The sequence below is a fragment of the Pogoniulus pusillus genome, chromosome 29 (genome assembly GCF_015220805.1).
Source record: "Pogoniulus pusillus isolate bPogPus1 chromosome 29, bPogPus1.pri, whole genome shotgun sequence".
NCBI classification, from domain to species: Eukaryota; Metazoa; Chordata; class Aves; order Piciformes; family Lybiidae; genus Pogoniulus; species Pogoniulus pusillus.
Window position 1 is genome coordinate 16448925 of NC_087292.1, and position 12871 is coordinate 16461795.

General features: G+C 53.2%; 1 protein-coding gene across 10 annotated transcripts in view; it reads left to right on the forward strand.

Moving 5' to 3' along the window:
* Positions 1-234: 234 nt before the first annotated feature.
* Positions 235-12871, forward strand: part of ZBTB46 (zinc finger and BTB domain containing 46) — a 57368-nt gene continuing 44731 nt past the window's right edge. For 2 of the 10 annotated variants that reach the window (XM_064167659.1, XM_064167665.1), the window contains exons 1-2: positions 235-405; positions 10707-10834. The gene's annotated coding sequence lies outside the window, so the exon portion shown is untranslated. Of the gene's footprint in view, positions 856-1001; positions 1213-10706; positions 10835-12871 lie in introns of all 10 variants that reach the window. The other 8 variants (XM_064167661.1, XM_064167660.1, XM_064167663.1 and 5 more) reach the window with 8 other exon arrangements.

Here is a 12871-nt window from a genome sequence, read left to right on the forward strand (position 1 = left end):
CGCCCCCCCCCGCCGCTCGAGGGGGCAGGGAGAGGGCGGAGCCAAGGCGGGCCGGGCGTGGCCTAGCGTCGGCGAACCTCCAATCAGCGGCAGCGGACGGGGAAGGGAGGGGAAGGGGGCGGGGAAAGCGCCGGCACGCGCCGCCCGGCTCCGCCCCCCGCGCCGCGGGCCCGCGCCTCGCGCGCCCGGGGGAGCAGCGGGCACGCGCCCGGGCGCCCTCCCCCTTCCCCCCCCCTGCTTCCCCCCCGCTCCGCTGGCTTCTTCCCCCCTCCCCAGCTCCTCCGCCCTCCTCCCCCCCCTTTCCCCTTCCCCTTTCCCTCCCCACCCGGGAGGAGAGGCACGGAGTGACCGAGGGAGCCAGAGCTCCGGCCGCTCCGAGACCCCGCTCTCCTCCATGGGGCCCAGGTAAGCGCGCCGCCTCCCCCCCCTCCCCTCCGCCTCCCGCCTCCTTGGAGGCGAGCAGGGGAGGGGGTCGCCATGGCCTCCCGCCCGCCCCCTCCCCTCCGGCGGCAGCACCGGGCCGCCCCCATCCTCACGGCTGCCTTCAGGCTAGGCGAGGCGGGCAGCGCTCCGGGGGCGGCGGGGAGCCCCCCTCCCCCAGCTCCACCGCTCCGGCACCTCCGCTTCGTTTATTATCATCGTTATTATCACTCCTCCGCTCCCCTTCCCTTCCCTTCCCTCCTCTCCTCTCCTCTCCTCTGCTCTCCCCACCACCCCCCTGCGCCTGGGGCTGAGCCCGCCGGCCGTGGCGGGGGGGAGCGGGGGCCGATCGTTCCCCTCCCTGCCCGCGGAGGGGGCACGGTGCCTTCTTTGGGACGCGATGGCTTATTTGGTGTGGGTGGATGGCTTAACTTGGTAAGTGGCAGGGTTTAACCCCCCTCCCCCAGCCCTCCCCTCGCTCCTCCGCCCGCCCCCCCTCCGCTTCTCCTTCCCCAACCCCCCCCCCCCCCCCTTACTCTTCCCCCCCCCCCCCCGTAACCTCCAAAAGGGGAATTTTCCAGCTGGTAATTTCTGCTGCGTCAACACCCAGCTCAAGGGAGAGCAGAGGAGACAAGGGGGCATTTTAGCAGCAGCCTCACTTGCGAATAGCCGAGCCTCAATCCCGGCTCCAGCCTTCAAACCCTTTCCGCCCCCTAAAAATCAGCATCCGTGCAAGTTGGACCAAGAGTTTGTCAGGAGTGTGGTTCAAAACTGCTTGGAAAAAGGGATGAGGTAATAATACCGGTGAAGCATGTTGTATTTCTCTCTCTGTTTGTCTCTCTTTTCTCTTTCTCCCTCTCTTCTTTTATTTTTTCCCCTCCTTTTTCCCCCCCCCCTTCTTTTTTTTCCCCCCCCCTAAAGCCAGCCCTGTTTTGGGTTATTGTCTCCCCCTAAAGCCAGACATAGCTCGCCTGGCCTTGCCTCCATTTTAATTGCAGCCTTGAAATGAGGGAAGTGACCCTCTTTTTAAAACCAAAAACAACAAAAAAAAACCCCTAACAAAACCTAAACCAACAAACAAAACCTCCCCCCAAAAAAAAAAAAGAAACAACCTTGTCCCCCCCCTCGAAAAAAAATCTGTTCAGGCTTTTTTTTTTTGGGGGGGGGCTGGGGAGGGAGAGATACAGTTTGGGTTTTCATAGAGCTGTAACAAGTGCAAAAGTGTGGCTGGGAATGTTTTCTGGCATGCTGGCAAAGTAGTGAGGTGTCTTCCTCCCCCCCCTCTCCCTGAAATAAGGGGAGAGGGGAGGGTGAAATGTGGTCCAGGGGAGGAGGAGAGGTGTTGGGAGAGGTGCGGGTAGGCAGAGGGGTTGTGCTGCTGGATTGCCTTTGTGTCTCTGTAAATAGACATGTCAGTTCCCAAAGTAATACAAGTAGTGTCTGATAACTCAATCCCCCGATGACAAATAGAGACGGGAGCTGATTTTCAGGACTGCTAACAGTGGGAGGATTTTCTCTGCTGAAAGAGAAAAGAGAGGGAGGGAAGAGAGGGGAAAGAAGAAGAAGGAGAAGAAGAAGAAGCAGCAGCAGCAGCGGCAGCAGTGTTGGTACCTCCTGAGGAGCTGCTGCTTATTGTGAAGCTGAACCTTGGGATGGAATCTGGGGGGAGATCAACCCAGATTTGATTTCTTCTTCCACCTGACAGGGGCAAGATAAACAAAGGCAGAGTTGTGGGTTTGTTGTTTGGGGTTGTTTGTTGATTTTCTTATTTTTTTCTTCAACCGAATTCCTTTTCTTTCCCTGCCTCTTTGCCATCTCAACGGTTCCATTTGGGCAAAGCTTGCCAGGAGCCGGGATTCTGATCAGCATTGTTTAAAGCCCTGCTTAATTAGGGGCTGGCGTTTAAGCAAACAGCGGTGCCCGTAGGACACCTGTACCAAAGTTGTGCTGTGCCTTTTTCATAGCATCCCTGACCTAGCATTTCCAGTGGCTTGAAAACACAGATATTTTTTTGGGGGGGGGGGGGGAACCTACCCTCTTTCAACTCCAGCGAGGCTTTAGTGCGAGGCTTTGGCTCCGACGTTCGCGGGGAGCAGCCCTGCTGCCGGAGTGCTTTGAGATGGGATTGCTCCAAAGGAAATGTTTTCAGCGTTGAATTTTCTTTTCCTTTCCGTGAGGATTAAAAGGAAAAGCTCCATTCTCCGAGAAGAACGAGGTGGGGGAGGAAGGGGGGGGGGGGGGGAAAAAACCCACCCCAACCCCTCTTGTTTTTTGAGGCAGAAGCTGGCTGTGACTGGAGAACTCTTTTATTAACACCTTGCTGGATGTTTTCTGCTTTCGGAGCATCTTTTAAGTGGGAATTGAATTTGCCTTTGTTTTTCCCCCTCCTCTCCTAAGGTTTTTTTTCGCTTTGTATTTTGAAATCCTTAGTGATGGGGAAAGAGGAGGGGGGGGGGGGGGAAAGGGTGGAGTGTATTATTAGTCACTGTGTTTTCAGCCGTGCGGCAGGGGGAATTAGGGCTTTAAGGTGTGTTTTTTGGGGGAGCGGTGGGTAAGAGGAGGCTGCTCCTGGGAGCTTGGAGGAGGGAGAGCTGCAAAATGGGATTTAGGAAGGAAAACTAAAGAAAATAAAACCGGGGGGTGATTTGGTTTGCTCTTGGGATAAATGGAAGTGAAAGAGAAAACGATGTGAGAAAAGGAAAGGTTTGGGTTTTGATACAGCTTGTCCAGGAGGGGGAAACTCACTCCCAGCTAAAACTTCTCTGGTGGTTGCTTTCGTAGCTTCTGTCTTCACTTTTGGTGTCGCTGAAGCGAATTCTGAGCGTGGTACCAAAGCCCCCTCGGGCTGTTGGTGGGCATCCTGGCGTTTGCTTGGCTGTCGATTCCCACACGTTCCAAACGCTGCTTCCTTCTGGAGCGTGGTTAGGGCTGAGCCCTTGCGAACACGACCTGTGCCGGGGTGGGGTGGTGTTCTTGGGAGGCAAGGAGGAAAATGGGACACTTTCTCCCCACGGTCTGTGTTTTCTGGGACAGCTGGAGAGATGTTCTTCGTGAAGAGGGGAGGTTTGTGGTTTAGTTTTTCTAGCTGGAAGGAGCTGAGCCTCTAGCTCAGAGGAAAAGCAGTTCAGCAGCAACCCCCCCCCCCCCCCCCCCCCACCCATCCCCTTTCCCTGGCAGCCCTCTGTCAAAAGGGAAAAATGCCTCATGTTGGAAAGATCTGTTATTTGCTCTCTTCCTAAGCCTGCTTTTCCTCCAGGAAATTGTTGTGCTGCTGTGAGCTTGAACCTTTTCTTTTGCTCTCTCTTTTTTTTTTTTTTGCTCTCCTGCTCCTTTGCATTTATTTATTATTTCATTTTGTGGTTTTGAAGTCTCTAAGCAAAAGTTTCCTGTCCTCCCAGCAGCAGGGCTAACACCCAATCCAAACTGCCTCGTTCCTGTGCTTCCAAGAGAAGAATTATTTCATAAACAGCTCACCCTTTCCCAGGACATTTTCCCCCTTCATGTCCTTGCTGCTTTTAGTGGCCGCTCCAGAGTGCTCTTAACGCTCTCCAGACATTCCCCCCCCCTTAAAAAGGAGCATTTGTTGGGCTTTGCCTGGCTGCTGTGTGCTTAGTTTAATAGGCAAACAAAAGGGGGCAAGGAGAGGGCTTAGTTTGAGTCTTTGAAGAGCTACCTGCAGTGGTAATGGTTGTCCCACATGGCCCTTAACCATTCCCGGGAGCCAGAGGTTCATTCCCGTTCCTGGCTGCCAGAGGTTACCCCTAGAGAGCGCCGACAAAAGGGATTAACTCCCTGTTGAGGTTTTGCTCCTGGTTTAGGGCTGGCTGGAATATTGGGAGGTGTTTTATGTGACATTTGAAACTGCAGATGCCTGCCTGGTGAAAGCAAGCCTGCTGCAGGGCTCTCTGCAGGTAGCAGGGGTCACATTAGGCTGAGAGCACAAGGACCTGGGCAGGCTGGGAGGTGCTGTGCTCCTGCTCCTTACCTAAGGACCTCCAGAAGTGATATTTAATTGGGTTTTTAAAGCCTGTTTTGGTCAAATGCGATTCAGAGTCAAGATTCCAGCATTAAAATCTATTCACAGAGTTAACCAGGTTGGATAAGACCTCTAAGATCATCGAGTCCAACCTAACACCTTCTAATTAACTAACCCATGGCACTGAGTGCTTCCTCCAGCCTCCTCTTAAACACCTCCAGGGATACTGCCTCAAAACATCATCGTGTTCCTTTATGAAGGCTTTTTTCTTCACTCAGGGGTATGTTTGTGTGGTCAGCAGCCATAAGATGAGGAGCAGCAGCTACAAAGTGCAACACAGAAGGTTTCACCTCAGCAGGAGGAGAAACTTCTTTACAGGGAGGGTGGCAGAGCCCTGGAGCAGGCTGCCCAGAAAGGTTGTGGAGTCTCTTTCTCTGGAGACTTCCAAACCCACCTGGATGCATTGCTGTGTGAACTACCCTAGAGGATCCTGTCTTGGCAGGGAGGTTGGACTCAATTTCTGGAGGTCCCTTCCAAGCCTTAAGGTTCTGTGATACTATTTTCCCAGCTGCCTTAAACCACAGCCTTCTGTTGGTGCCTTTCTTACCCTTTAGGCAGGATGAGAAATGAAAGTGTGTTGCAGGGCTTATGTGTTCAAGGGTTGTGTGGATGTGGTGCTTAGGGACATGGTTTAAGGTGAATCTTGGGGAGCAGGGTTCTAGGTTGGACTGTTTAGCCTGGAGAAGAGGAGGCTCAGGGGTGATCTTATTACTGTCTACAACTACCTGAAGGGGCATTGTAGCCAGGTGGGGGGTGGCCTCTTCTGCCAGGTAACCAGCAACAGAACAAGGGGACACAGTCTCAAGTTGTGCCAGGGTAGGTATAGGCTGGATGTTAGGAGGAAGTGCTTCACAGAGAGAGTGATTGGCATTGGAATGGGCTGCCGAGGGAGGTGGTGGAGGCACTGTCCCTGGGGGTCTTCAAGAAAAGCCTGGATGAGGCACTTGGTGCCATGGTCTGGTTGATTGGATAGGGCTGGGTGCTAGGTTGGACTGGATGATCTTGGAGCTCTCTTCCAACCTGCTTGATTCTATGATTCTATGACTTGGTGATGCTGAGGGGCTTTGCCAGCCTGCACGTTTGTGTGATTGCATGACCTCTTTCACTTGAGATGCAAGAGGAAAGCAGCATCTCAGCATCCCTCAGCAGGGTGCATGCTGCCCTGGTGTGTTTGGATACGCACATATGTCCCACGTGGAGGGAGGACAGCTTGGGATTCAGTCCTCCACCTTGTAGCTGCTGAGTTTTGATGGTGCAGCTGCTTCTTACCAGCCTCCTCTCCCATGAAACAGGGGTGCTGAGGTTCACTTGGCTTTGCCAAACCATTTTCTCTTCCACTAAGGAAAATCCTGCTTGTGCCTATGGAGAATAAAGTGTTCTCTAGCACAGAGCAGTGTGAAGCCCTCACTGAATTTCCTGCAGGTGGAGGTCTGAGCCTCTTGGGTGGGGTTTTCTGCCCCTTACCGAGTTGGCTGTGGTGCAGTTAGTTCCTGAGCACCCACTTGAGCTTTCTGTCCTGCCCATCCATTGAAGCAGCAGCAGCCTGCTGCTGAAGCGTTGGTTTTGAATAGCTCCTGAGTGCTGCCCGGGCAGGATGAGCTCCTCGATTGTAATTCTAATCGGATGGAAACGTCTTCCACTCCCTGGTGTTGTGTTGCACCTAGGTGAGGCTGTCCCACCTGCGTTGGAGCACTGAAGTGTGACATGGAGATGCTGAATTACAGCTGAAACTCACCTTTTGTTGCCATGATTTTTGGGGGCTGTGGCTCACTCTTTTCCCAGCCCACAGGGTGGTGATCCCTCCTGTCCTGTTACTCATTTGGCTCCTGTGTGCTCTCAGAGAGAAAAACCATTCTGCAGGTGGTGGTGGAAGCTGCCTGGCATTTGCTGTTGGAGTAAAACTCAGTGTGTGTGTGTGTGTGTGGACCCTCCTGTAATGGAGGGAGGCAGTAAAGGTGTCAGAAATTCACTCCACAAACATAGCTGTTTGTGTATGAGTTAAAATAAACTTAGGAACAACAGTGTCAGAGAAGTCTTCCAGGAGCTTGGCTGCTTGAGAGCCCTGCTCAGAGAAGTGAGTGGGGTTTTACATGTTAAGGCATATATCTAAAGCTATCTATCCTTAACTACCTGCTTACCTTTAATTATTTCCTCACCACGTGTTGAATAAAGTCCTTATTCCAAAGCAGTTTGCTTCCTGGCATTGCCCACCTTGTGAAGAAGAAGTCTGGAGGAAGGATTGACATTTCAGCTAGCTTGCTGGTGCTGAGCAAAGGGTTAAGCAAAAATTGGCACCTTTTGCAGCAGTACACCATTGGAGGAAATGCCTTCATAGAATGGCTTGTGTTGGAAGGGACCCTAAAGATCAACCAGTTCCACCTCCTCCCCCCCCTGCCATGGGCAAGGACATCTTTGACTAGCCTAGGTTGCTCAAGGTCTCATCCAGCTTGGCCTTGAGCACTTCCAGGCTTGGTACCTCCACAACCTCCCTGGGCAATCTGTACCAGTGCCTCACCACCCTCCCTGGAAGGAATTTCTTCCCCATGTCTCATCTAAATCCAGTCTGAAGCCATCGTCTCTCATCCTGTCACTACAAGCCAAAGTCCCTCCCCAGCTTTCTGTAGCCCCTTTTGGGTGCTGAAAGGCTGCTCCAAGGTCTCCCTGGAGCCTTCCCTTCTCCAGGCTGAACAGCCTCAACTCTCCCAACCTGTCCCCAGTTCCTGGAAGCAGAGACTTTGTACCAAGGCACGAGTGGTGGTTTGTACAGAGTCTCTCTCCAGCTCTCCTGTAGCCCCTTTTGGGTGCTGAAAGGCTGCTCCAAGGTCTCCCTGGAGCCTTCCCTTCTCCAGGCTGAACAGCCTCAACTCTCCCAACCTGTCCCCAGTTCCTGGAAGCAGAGACTTTGTACCAAGGCATGAGTGGTGGTTTGTGCAGAGTCTCTCTCCAGCTCTCCTGTAGCTCCCTCCACAATCCTGAGCCCCTTGCCCCTTCAACCACTGAAATTCCTGACTGATGCTCAACCTATGCTCTGAAACAGAAGAATCAATGCTCTGTGTTAGCAATTGGGTGCTTAAAATACCCAAACCCAACTAATTTAAGTGCTGATAAACAGAGTGGTTGGGATACAGCTCTCCTGAAGTCCTGCCTTGTGGCATTGGAGAATGAGGTGGTGGCTAAATATAAATCTGGCTTGTTGACTTCCTTAGCACCACTGAGTCCTCCTTGGCTTGGCTGCTGTTCTTGTTTTATAATAGTAGATCAGATCTGGACGCTGAGATTTATGCTTGAAAGTCAGAAGAGAAACTTAGCCAAGGCCCAGAGTGCCTGTGCTGGGAATTACCCACTGAGGTGGTTCACAGAGCACCCTGAGTGCTCCCTTCACATCCACACTGCTCCATTCTTTTTGGGTCACCCCTGGGTTATTCCTGACTCCTGACCTGTCTTTTCTGACTCTTAGATGCTTTTTCTCTCAGTCCTTCCTCACTGTTGTACTTCTCTTTGAAAATTACCTCCTGGTTCTTCCTCCTTCTGTGGTTCCCACCCTTCTTAGCTGCTGAGTTTGGGAACTTCAGCAAAGATCCCCTAGCTAAAAAACCCAAACCCAGTGAGAAGGTTTGAGGGAAATGGTTCTTCAGGGCAGTTCCCACTCTGATGTGATGGCACTTCTGGATCCTCTTTCTTCTTTTTAATCTAAGGTGCTTTTTATGTTGTGTTGTGGCTAATGATGCACAGAGGTAAAGTGGCCTTGGCTAAATTATTAGCAGGACTTTGAAGTGGAAGCCTAAGATCCCAGAATGCCAACATGGTGGGGTTGGAAGGGAGCTCTGGAGATCATCCAGTCCAACCCCCCTTGCTAAAGCAGGGAACCCACAGCAGCTTGCCCCAGCAGCACAATGGCTGGAGGAGGGTTGGAAGCTCTGCAGAGAAGGAGACTCCACAACCTCTCTGGGCAGCCTGCTCCAGGTTTGGTCACACCAAACAAGTTCCTCCTCCTGTTCAGATGGAACCTCCTGGCTTCCAGTGTGTGCCCACTGATCCTTGGCCTGTCCCTGGGCACCACTGACAAGAGCCTGGCCCCAGCCTCTTGCCCCCCACAGCTCCTTTAGCTCCTGCTGAGCATTGCTCAGCTCCCCTCTGGGGCTGCTCTTCTGCAGGCTCTCAGCCCCAGGGCTCTCAGCCTTTGCTCCTCACAGAGCTGCTCCAGGCCCCTCAGCAGCTTTGCAGCCTCTGCTGGGCTCTCTCCAGTAGTTCTTTGTCTCTCTGGAACTGGGGAGCCCAGAACTTGTAAGGGGCCACAACTGGTAGTATCAGCAGAGTTCTCCATCCTTAATACCCTCTGAGGTGTTTGCTGTTCAAGTGCTGGTCAGCTCCTCCACGTCCTTGCTGCCTTCTGCAAGGTCTGTGCTATTGGGAGAGCTGCATTTGTTCTTCTCTTGGTGTGACCAGATGAGAGAGAGATTAAAACCAGGGGAATGATCCAAGCAGCTGTGTCTGTACCAGGATGGAGAGATGGACAAGTGGGCAGGGATGGAAATGGGGGGGAAATGAGTAAGTGGAATGTAGAGGAAATGCAGAGGAGCATCTGGAGCAGGCAGGGTGCATCTCCAGCCCTGGTGGAAAGGTGCATCCTGTTGTACTGGCACATTTCTGCCTGCTGGGCTGTATTCTGGTTAGAGCTGCTGAGCTTTTGGAGCATGGGAAAACAAACTCCCCCCTCTGGTGTTAGCTGTTTGGTGTCTCTGTGCCTTTGGGGGTTTTCTTTTGTCGGAAGGTTTGAAGCTGTAAGAGAAGCAAACTGCTTTGCTCAGCACTTTTGGGCACTCTGCCCTTTAATGTGAGGGTGCTGCTGGCTTTTGGAGGCTGTGACTTGATGGAGGTGGGTGGGAGTAGAGCTCAAAGCTCTTCCTTCAGTAGGATGTGGGCACAGGATAAAGAGTTTTAGAGGGGCATCAGTGTGACTGTGGGGTGAGGTGAATCCTAACCCCACTTAGTGTCTGAAGGGCAGTAGGTTTGCAAGTGGCACCAAGCTAGGAGCAGCTGTGGAGCTGTTGGAGGAGAGGAGAGCCCTGCAGAGGGACCTGGCCAGGCTGCATGGGTGGGCAGAGGCCAAGGGGATGAGATTGAACAAGGCCAAGGGCAGGGTTCTGCACTTTGGCCACAACAGCCCCAAGCAGCACTACAGGCTGGGGCCAGAGTGTCTGAGAGCAGCCAGGCAGAGAGGGAGCTGGGGGTGGTGGGAGAGAGGAGCTGAAGAGGAGGCAGCAGTGCCCAGGTGGGCAGCAGAGCCAATGGCATCCTGGGCTGGCTCAGGAGCAGTGTGGGCAGCAGGACAAGGGAGGTTCTTGTGCCCCTGTGCTCAGCACTGCTCAGGCCACACCTGGAGTGCTGTGTCCAGTTCTGGGCTCCTCAGTTCAAGAGAGATGTTGAGGTGCTGGAAGGTGTTTGGAGCAGGGCAGCAAGGCTGGGGAGGGGCCTGGAGCACAGCCCTGTGAGGAGAGGCTGAGGGAGCTGGGGGTGTGCAGCCTGCAGCAGAGGAGGCTCAGGGCAGAGCTCATTGCTGTCTGCAGCTGCCTGCAGGGAGGCTGTAGCCAGGTGGGGTTGGGCTCTGCTGCCAGGCAGCCAGCAACAGAACAAGGGGACACAGCCTGAAGCTGTGCCAGGGCAGGTTCAGGCTGGATGTTGTTAGGAAGTTCCTGGCAGAGAGAGTGATTGGCATTGGAATGGGCTGCCCAGGGAGGTGGTGGAGTGGCCGTGGCTGGAGGTGTTGCAGCCAAGCCTGGCTGGGGCACTTAGTGCCATGGTCTGGTTGGTTGGGCAGGGCTGGGTGCTAGGTTGTGCTTGGTGATCTTGAAGGTCTCTTCCAACTTGCTTGATCCCAGGATTCTCTGAGTGGCAGGAGCAGGAGCTGAACTGATGATATTGCCTAAAACAATGCTTTTAGAATGGAAATCCTCTCATAAACCATCGAAGTTTTTACAGGAGCTTTTTACAGAGCACTCCTGGAAGCCCAGGCAGGAGTTGTGACCAATGTTGGAACTTGTATTTGTCTTAGGGAAAAGAGAATTTACTAAACACTTACCACAGAGACTAAACCATCTGCTTAGTTCCAGAAGCCTATCAGCATATTTCTGGTGTGAAGTGACAAACAGTGCTGCAAAGGAGCAGTTCATTTGTGATGCTGGTGGCACTGAGGGAGTTCTGCATCCAGAGTTTTAATTTTTGCCTCCTCTTCTCCCATTCCCAAATGCAGGACACCTGATGATCCTTTTGGAGCTTGTCACCAGAGACCATTCTCCTCTCTTCCTTAAACCATGCACCATCCAGCCCTGAAACATCCTGACTTTTCTTTTTGCTGACAGGAATCATCTTCAAGCCTTGGTGAGTTCTCAGCCTTTAAAGATGTTTTTGCAGCAGGGGAGGGGAAGGAGGAGGAGGAGGAGCTGGAGATAAAACATTGTCATGAGGGCTCACAGTTGTGTGTGTGAGATCTGCCTGAGCATGGATAACAAGAGGCTCCTGGAGACATCTCCCCCAGCAGCAGAAGCTGAGGGAACCCCCTCTGGCTGTTCTCCTGCTTGCTACCTTGTGGTAGGGCTGCCTCCACTAATCATGGTCACTTGGCTCTCATCTCTTCCATTAGAAGAGGGAAACAGGTGCAGAGCTTAAAGCAAGGAGTTAAGCATGCAGAGAGCAGTGCAAAACAGTGCCCTGAGCTTTACCATTCTGACTGCTTTGGCTGGGGCTGTGACTCGGGGACAGGTGTGAAGGAGTCTGAGCAGCACCAGCCCTAACTCTTCAGTGAGAAAATGCATTTTACACTTTGCTCATCAAGTGATTTCCCGTGGCTCTGTGTCTATCTGGCTCCCTCCCTCCCCTGGCTTTATCTTTAGAGCTGTCTAAATAAGAGGAATAAAAGGAGCTAGCCAAAACAATTGCTGTGGAGAAGCAATCAGAAGCAGGGAAAGGCAAAGTCTTGGCAGTCTGAAGCAGAAATCAGACAAGAGAGTCTGTGGGGTTTGCCTCAAGTGGGTCAGGTTTGTTTGCAAGGTTTTCACACTTCTGCTTGTTGCCATCAGAGTGTTTGGATTTTCCTGCTGATGACTTCATGTGTTTGTGAGCTGAGCTCCTTCGTGTAGTGACATCAGCTGGTATTGGGAAAGCTCTCTGTGGTTCTGTCTGCTGCTGGTTTCTTAGGCTGCTGCTAGAGGAGGTCAGTCTTGCAATCAGTGCTATTGATTGATAGTTAATTAAGAGAGCTGATCTGTGTGGAAGATGTCTGACATGCAGAGAGATCATAGAATGGTTTGGCTGAGAAGGGACCTTTCAAGGTCATCTGGTCCACTCAGCAGGGACAGCTGCAATCAGAGCAGATTGCTCACAGCCACAACCAACCTGAGCTGCAGTGGTGCCAGGCCTGGGACAGCTCCCACCTCTCTGGGCAGGCTCTCCTCACTCTGTGTCACACATTTCTCCCTTCTCTCCACTCTGAGGCTCCCTCTTGGAGCTCAAACCATCCCCCTTTGTCCTGTCACAACAGGCTCTGCTCTCTGGGCAGCCTGGGCCAGGCTCTCCCCACCCTCAGTGTCAAACATTTCTCCCTTCTACTTTGCCTAATGCTTAGAGGTGTCTGAGGTGCTGCAGTGTGTCCAGAGGGGCAGCAAAGCTGGTGAAGGGCCTAGAGCAGAAGTCTTAGGGAGCAGCCTAAGGACAAGGGAGGTTCTTGTGCCCCTGTGCTCAGCACTGCTCAGGCCACCCCTGGAGTGCTGTGTCCAGTTCTGGGCTCCTCAGTTCAAGAGAGCTGTTGAGGTGCTGGAAGGTGTTTGGAGCAGGGCAGCAAGGCTGGGGAGGGGCCTGGAGCACAGCCCTGTGAGGAGAGGCTGAGGGAGCTGGGGGGGGTGCAGCCTGCAGCAGAGGAGGCTCAGGGCAGAGCTCATTGCTGCCTGCAGCTGCCTGCAGGGAGGCTGTAGCCAGGTGAGGTTGGGCTCTGCTGCCAGGCAGACAGCAACAGAAGAAGGGGACACAGCCTCAAGTTGTGCCAGGGCAGGTCTGGGCTGGATGTTATGGGGGAAGTTGTTGTCAGAGAGAGTGATTGGCATTGGAATGAGCTGCCCAGGGAGGTGGTGGAGTGTCTGTGGCTGGAGGTGTTGAAGCCAAGCCTGGCTGGGGCACTTAGTGCCATGGTCTGGTTGGTTGGGCAGGGCTGGGTGCTAGGTTGGGCTGGCTGAGCTTGGAGCTCTCTTCCAGCCTAGCTGATTCTATGACCTGGGGTTGTTCAGCCTGGAGCCTACTCTTGTAGGGTGGGCTTATAGGTCAGGCTTGGTGATGCTGAGGGTCTTTTCCAACCTGGGTCTTTCTGTGATTCTGTGAAAAGGAGGCTGAGGGGAGACCTTCTGGCTCTCTACAGCTCCCTGAAGC